General features: G+C 29.4%; 1 long non-coding RNA gene across 1 annotated transcript; it reads left to right on the top strand.

Moving 5' to 3' along the window:
• Positions 1-185: 185 nt before the first annotated feature.
• On the top strand, positions 186-685 carry LOC113560217. Its single transcript, XR_003406091.1, has 3 exons — positions 186-330; positions 395-496; positions 559-685. It is a non-coding gene; the product is annotated as an uncharacterized LOC113560217 (long non-coding RNA).
• Positions 686-7,356: the final 6,671 nt, after the last annotated feature.

The following is a 7,356-nucleotide window of genomic DNA, read 5'->3' as shown; positions in this document are numbered from 1 at the left end:
CTGAAACTATTTCTAAATACAGTTCTCAAGCCATTGTTGTCATAAATCATGTTTTTTTCATAAAGTGGAATATGCATATAAGTATAAAGCTGTTAAATAAGGCAAGGTAATTGTATACAGTATCATTCAGTATTAAATACAAGATTGTACTATTAAACTACATAATCGATTTATTATTTGTTTATGTATTTCATTGCACACGCCATTGCCGCTGTGAGATAACCATTGTAGATGTATAAGAATGACAATGAGTGATCATTTCGACAATATTCAACCAAAGTTATGCCAACCACCTTATAGTTATCATAATCGCTGTAATTAACATTAGTGGTAACGATATTGTTAAATACTGCTATTAGTGAAAACTTAATAATTTATACTTGAAATATTCCAGATTGGCGATTGACACCTTAGCTTCTCGTGATGAATTAATCAAAGCACATTTTAATAAATCAGAAAAAAAGAATTAGGACGTAAAAATTAAAGACTAAATTTGGTAATGATATTTTTTGATTGTATTTAGTAATATAATTTTTTTGACTCATCGTTAAATTACAGAGACAATTTCAATGAGACAATCAAAGGAGACAAATCTACATCTATTCTCAATGTAAGATTTTGTTAGCGAGTATGCCACTACAGTGCCTAAGTGGGGTAAACGTTTAACAAAGTTTGTATTTCATCGTACTCTATAACAACTGCATCGATGGACAATGGTATCAAATACAAGTGTATTGATAAATGTATAATATTTATATTATTATAATTATTATTATATACCTGTTGTGTTGTGTATTTTTCAGATATATAACATCGATATTTATAAACTTCATATACAATATATTTATATAGGTACATAGTTGCGAAACACATGTGTGTAATTTATTTCATTTAAAATATTTTACTTATATGTTTACCTTGTGTCCTTGTTGTATTATAAACGTGTATTGTAGCTATTATTAACAAGTTGTAGGACTAAAAAAAAAGCTATTCTTATTAAATATATATATATATATATATTGTATTTAATTGATGTGTACATAACCGTAATTAATTGCAATTTTCAATAAGTTCTAACAATTTATTTTTATTTATTGATTTACAGATAAATGCAAATTTTAATGAGCAGAATTTAACACTCGCCGACGAGTGAACACAGCAATGGCATTATTGAGTGAAGTGATATCGAGGATAGTTTAGTCGTTATGATAGTGGCGACGGTGGTTCCGATGGCGTTAAGGATCTGTGATTAGCGATTTCGTATCGTTTGACATCACAGACGTGCTGAACACCGTTGTTGCTTGAACGGAGTACAATAGAAGACGTCGTCTAAAGCCAGTGACCATTTATTTAGTCACTATAGCGCTTTTGCCCATGGCGCGTCTTCTGGCGTTCGTATTTCTGGCCATAAAAGCAAACCACCTCCTTGACTCGTCCGGTGCTAGTTGAGGAAGAGTGGAATTGTGGGCTAAAAAGGTTGAAGCCGAATTTCGGCCGCCTTATGTTTATTTAGCATGCAAACCATGTACCATGGCTGTCGTAGGAACGCAAGCGATATCAGCCCTATGGCTGGTATTGTAATAAATGCGTAATAACGGTGGTAGATAACTGCGTACCTTTAGAGCAGTTGGCGGCAATCTAGACGTCCAATGGCGGTTGTAAAACCACCGTCACCTTGATAAGCGTTTCGCTAATTAGAAATGACGGTGGACCAGTGTTTCAAAGGTCTAGGGTGAAGATGAATTTCATCCGCCTGAAGCCTTTGATAACACGCTTACGGCGTCGGACGTCAATTAAATAGGTTGTTGTAAAACCATTATAGTTGAAGCGAAACCAGCAATATATTGGTGGAGTGACGACAAATATGGACCAATTGCCTAGAGGGCCGCGAACTTCGACCAACTGCCACGACAATGCAATGCTTATGCATAAAACATACATTAATTTTAATTAATAGCGTTCAATGGCGCTGAGTAGTAAGTCAGTGGTAAGACATTATTGAGATGAGAACTTCCCCCCTCTTCAGAGGAGATGGATATCGTCTTCTCAACGCTTTGCGACACATTCGTATCGGTTTCCATGGTAATGAGGCGGAATAATTTAAAAAAAACAATCATACTCAAAACCGCAAATAAAAACAATCACTTTTCATATGCATTTCGTTCAAATAAATCCCATAAGAATAAATGTATTTTTGCTATGTATTGGAAATTGGATATCCCTTTTTTCAATGTTAGGCGAAATACAAAAAGTTAGAATTTAAATTTCATCGATTTTAAAAATAAATCGCGTGTATTCTATCGTTGAATTTGTCAGATTTTGAAACAACACGAAGTTCTTGAATAGTTGGCGGTCATTTTAATTATTATGAATCCTGAAAGCAAGAAGTATTCGTTCAAATCCCAGTAGGATTATCAACATCATTTCTTTCGAAGTAAGTAATTGTTTTTCTTATTTATTTTTAAACTTGCATGATATGCATCATGCAATCTCTTTTCTTGGATATTTCTGTTGGACATATTGAATATTGTTGGCCATTTTACTATTTTTTTTTTCAACATTTAATCAAATTAAATACACCTGAAATATTTTAACTAAGGCACCTCGCTATCGCTGTCAATTTTAGCTCTGAAGACGTTAAGTTTTAATAAAATTAAAATTAATTTAAGATGTCCAATTTTGATTCTGAAAAAAAATTGAACTCGGCAAAAAATTGTCTATAAATCGTACGATCCGTACGAAATACTTTGTAAAAATTAAACTTTATATTCTAATGAATTTTTTCAAATCAGAATTAGAAATAAAAACGGTAAGTGTTTCGTACGATCTACAGACATTTTACTGCTGAATTTAAATATATTTTTAGAATCAATATCAGACAAAGTAAACTAGCTCTAATTTTTTCAAATCAATAAGTAAGTTGTCGTAATATTTATATTGTGAATTTATATTGTTATCGAGTTATTAACATATACTTGTGGGTACGAGAGTTGTATCCGTCAGCGGCTCAAATCGGCATTAAATTTTACTCACACTAATAATAATTCATAACTAACACATAGATCCCGGCGGCTAAGATGAGATTATAAATTACCCAAATGTTGCCCCTTAAATAATAACCGTAACGAGGCCCCATAAAATTTAAATATCAAAATAAACAGCTGTTCTATATTCTTAAATTATTTTTAAATAATATCATACCAATATAATAAAATAGGCAATATAAAATAATATAATATGTAATATTATACATTTTTACATAGGGATCGAATTTTACATTTATTAAATTAAATTTATACATATAAATATTTATTTTTTTTGTTATAGTTTATATCTGCAGAATATAACTGCATTTATTGGATTTTACGTGCCTTGCTGTATTTTGTTCTTCAAATATACCTAAAATATAATAACATATAAGTAAGTATTTTTACGATTTTCAGTACATTATAGAGTACTATATTAGATTTGTTTAAAAAACGATATTGATTTTTAAATATTATATAGTCATTATTCATGATAAACATGTAATATTTTAACTCACTTGGTTTTTAAATAGCTATCAATACACGAATATTTATTTTATATCTAAAATGTTGTATTCCTTAACTTATAGACCTATATATTTATATTGTATATTGAACTGGGTATGCTATAATCTGAAAACTTAAAATACTATGAGTGGTTATAACTTATAAATTATAATAATTAATAACTAATAATTATAAGTTATAATATTTGATAAATATGAGTGTTAATATTTGAGATATTATAATTTTTTTATCTTTGTACCGTGTTTAACAACATCAGGGCAGTAATGTGAAAAAACTATTAGTTTAATCTTTTTTTCGACACAATGCTATTTGGATAAACAACAGTAATCATTGCCACACTTAATTTGTTCACAAATGACAACAATTATCAAATTTTTAATCGTGGTATTCATTCTCTTCGATTGATGGAAAACAAGAATCTACCAATGTTGTCAATCTTGATGCTAATGAAAAGTGTACTTACTGTACTTTTATATTAGTCATTTTGAAAAATGACTCATAACTTAATAGATAACCAGGATTTGTCTAATAATATTAGACGCTTAAAAATTGTAAGTTAAAAGCTACTACAGTAAACTATACAATAATTATTTTAAATGATACATTTCATAAATTCAAAACATTACTGTCATGTTCACAGATTAAATAGCAATAATGTAGTATTAAGTAGTAAATACTATACGTACACTATATCACTATATTGGTTTTAACTTTTTTGATGTAATTTCATGGTCACCTTCAGTCATGATAGACCACCGACAACATCATGAAAACAAAACGACTCATCGGTCTCTAACGTAAATTGAATCTACAACAACTTCCACAAACACCTGTACTGAGCGTTGCATTACCAGCTGTCCATACTGGCGGCTATGTAAAGTGTGCACAGCTTACTTACATTTGACATAGACGGTTAATTTTATAGATCATATCGTACGAGGTTTTTTTTTAAATAGTGAGTACTGTGCAGTATATCAACACTAGAACTTCCAGTGAGCTATGATCTTTGAATCAAACCGTTTAATTGTATCGTCATGTTCGAAAAACTACAAACAACACTCGACCACAACTATACATTATGTACTATTGGTCATTAACAAAAACATAATTTGACTTGAATTAACCACGAAAAATCATAATTTTCGCCCTGGTGATAGCGTTAAACTCATCATTGCTCGCCGTCCACAAGAATACATTGAACCATTGTAAATTTCCAAAATCTAGACTTAAAAAGAATTGATGAAAAATCATGAACGGTGAATAAAGAGTGTCATTATTACACTCTTATGGTGGATTTATATTGGATATGTGCTATTGTGGTTTGATATGAACAAATAATATACCCACTCTGAATAATTGAAATTTTAACTGCTTATGTAACCAATATCAACCATTCATTAGGACTATTTAGAAAATTAGAATTTAAAAAGAAACATTTAAGTCATAACGAATTTTGCTACAAGAAAATTCAAAGTTCGTTAAGACTTAGATTCCAAAATGATATCTTATTTTTGGAGACATTATAGAACTATTATGCCTACATCTAACATGATATTAATTTTACTAAACCATGGTTGATGATGAATGTTGTACAACTGCTGGTACAAGAAAAATAATTGAAACATCGTAGAACTCGTAAAATTAGTGTATTCGTTAGAAATACACATAGTGGATGAGATGAGTATTATGAATGCGCCTCAATAAGAACTGTATTCTAACAGTTGAACGCAAAATTTAGTATCGTATATAATAATTATACGGCACTCTAGGATCACCGCGCTCAGTCATCCATGCTCGTTTACTATTGTCAGCGCTCAAACGCCGTAAATCATTATAAGAACATAATCTGTATTGTAAAGCTGTTAAACAGGTCATTTTTACATTGGAACAAAAAATAACTTTACCAATCTGAAATTATTATCAATGAGAGTACGGAAATGATCCAGTACCTCTTTGATTAAAACCGAAACAGCAGAACATCAGCTGTACCTGATGATAAACACAAAAAAAACATTATTTAGTCACTCCTCCATACATTGATCACCCTCGTAAATAAATGCAATGATTACTTGAAAAAGACGCCTAAAATCATATTTTTGCACCCCGGTAATGGCTTTAAGCCATCACTCACTTGTCGGCTATACAAATACATCCGTTGGTTGAAGAGAAAGTTCGTCCAACTCCCGGAACTAGAAGAACAAATGAATAAACCTGGAAGACGAGTAATTAGTGTAATTATTACAATTTTGTAATATATAAGTTATGTATATATTATACTATAATTGTTTATTTATAAGAATATAGTATGACACTATACGCATTGAATAAACAACAATGATTATTAGTATTTAAGAATCAATTAATGAGTGTAACGGATTTTAACTTCAAAGTAATACGAAATTCTCCAAAACAATGATTTTAAATTTACGTCTACCTTAAAGAGAACAATTATCATAACACGGAACAAAATACATTAACAATCTATTAAATGAAAATTACATCAGATTTTTGAAAGATGAAATTCAAGATAAAAAAGCCTGAACGCTACGTAATTATTCGACTGTCAACGTGACCAGTGAATAAAAACTAGGTACGAGATTGAGATCAACATTAAACTTTCCATTAAACCATAATGTCAATCATCAGTCCAAATTTCGCCGTATACATTTATGGCCCCAATCAATACAAGTACACATTATAGTTTTTTATTCTTATTCGTTATTATTGTATTGAAATCTATTACTTTTATGTTTTTCGAACTTAATTAATTTTTTTTTAATTATAGTATTGTATAAATTAAAAAAATATTTTTACTCCACGATATAATTAATCAAAAATAAGTAAATATAGTTTCAAACTTCAATCTTTTTTTATATTTGTATTGTATAAAAAAAAAATCATAAGTTATTGCAGTTAAATACATTTAAAGACAAATAGATATAGCCTATAAAAAAGGTGTTCATCACTATTCACTAAATAAAATGAATAAATATTTATTTTTTAAATTGTCTAAGTATTGTTTTTAAAATCATGATAAACATAAAATAATTTTTCTTCCAATTCTTGGAAATATGTCTACATAAAATAATCTAGTTTTACGATCAAGTCCTGTTATTTAAGGGACCTTTCTACGGTTATTATTTAAGAGGTAATATTTAGGCAATTTATAACCTAGTCTTAGTCACTCGAGATCTATGCGTTAGTTATAAATGATTATTATTTTTAATAAAATGCAATGTGGGTACAGGCTAGAGCCGCAGACGGATGGTACTCTCGATCGTACGCGCACGCACATGTCAAAAACTCGATAACAATAAAAATTCACTATACGTATTTTACTACAACTTACTTATTGATTTGACAAAATTAAAATTAGATCTTGATTTTGAAAAAATATTTAAATTTAACAGTAAAATGTCTGTACATCATACAAAACACATACCGGTTTTAATTCTAATTATGATTTGAAAAATTCATATTTTCAAATTTTTATTTACACTTCATTGTAATATAAGATATTGTAATATATAGTTTAAGGTCTTTTTAGCTTAAATTGACAGCAGTAGCGAGGCCTGTTAAGTTTAATTGGAAAAACAAATTTAAATCATTTCTACGTAATGCATATTAGTAGGTAAACCTATATAAGATTAAAAAATAATCTAATAAGCAAACGTAACATTTTTGAATTCACTGCTCCCCTAAAATGAGAAGCCAATTCCAAAAATAAATTTATGTTACTGTCAGAAAAAGTAGACACTGGTAACTTGTACTTTTTTCAACTTGATTGTATAAAAATGCTATT

The sequence above is a fragment of the Rhopalosiphum maidis genome, chromosome 3, assembly GCF_003676215.2.
Source record: "Rhopalosiphum maidis isolate BTI-1 chromosome 3, ASM367621v3, whole genome shotgun sequence".
In the NCBI taxonomy this organism is placed as follows: Eukaryota; Metazoa; Arthropoda; class Insecta; order Hemiptera; family Aphididae; genus Rhopalosiphum; species Rhopalosiphum maidis.
The sequence above is the reverse complement of the archived record's forward strand: the minus strand, read 5'-3'. Positions and strand labels throughout refer to the sequence as shown.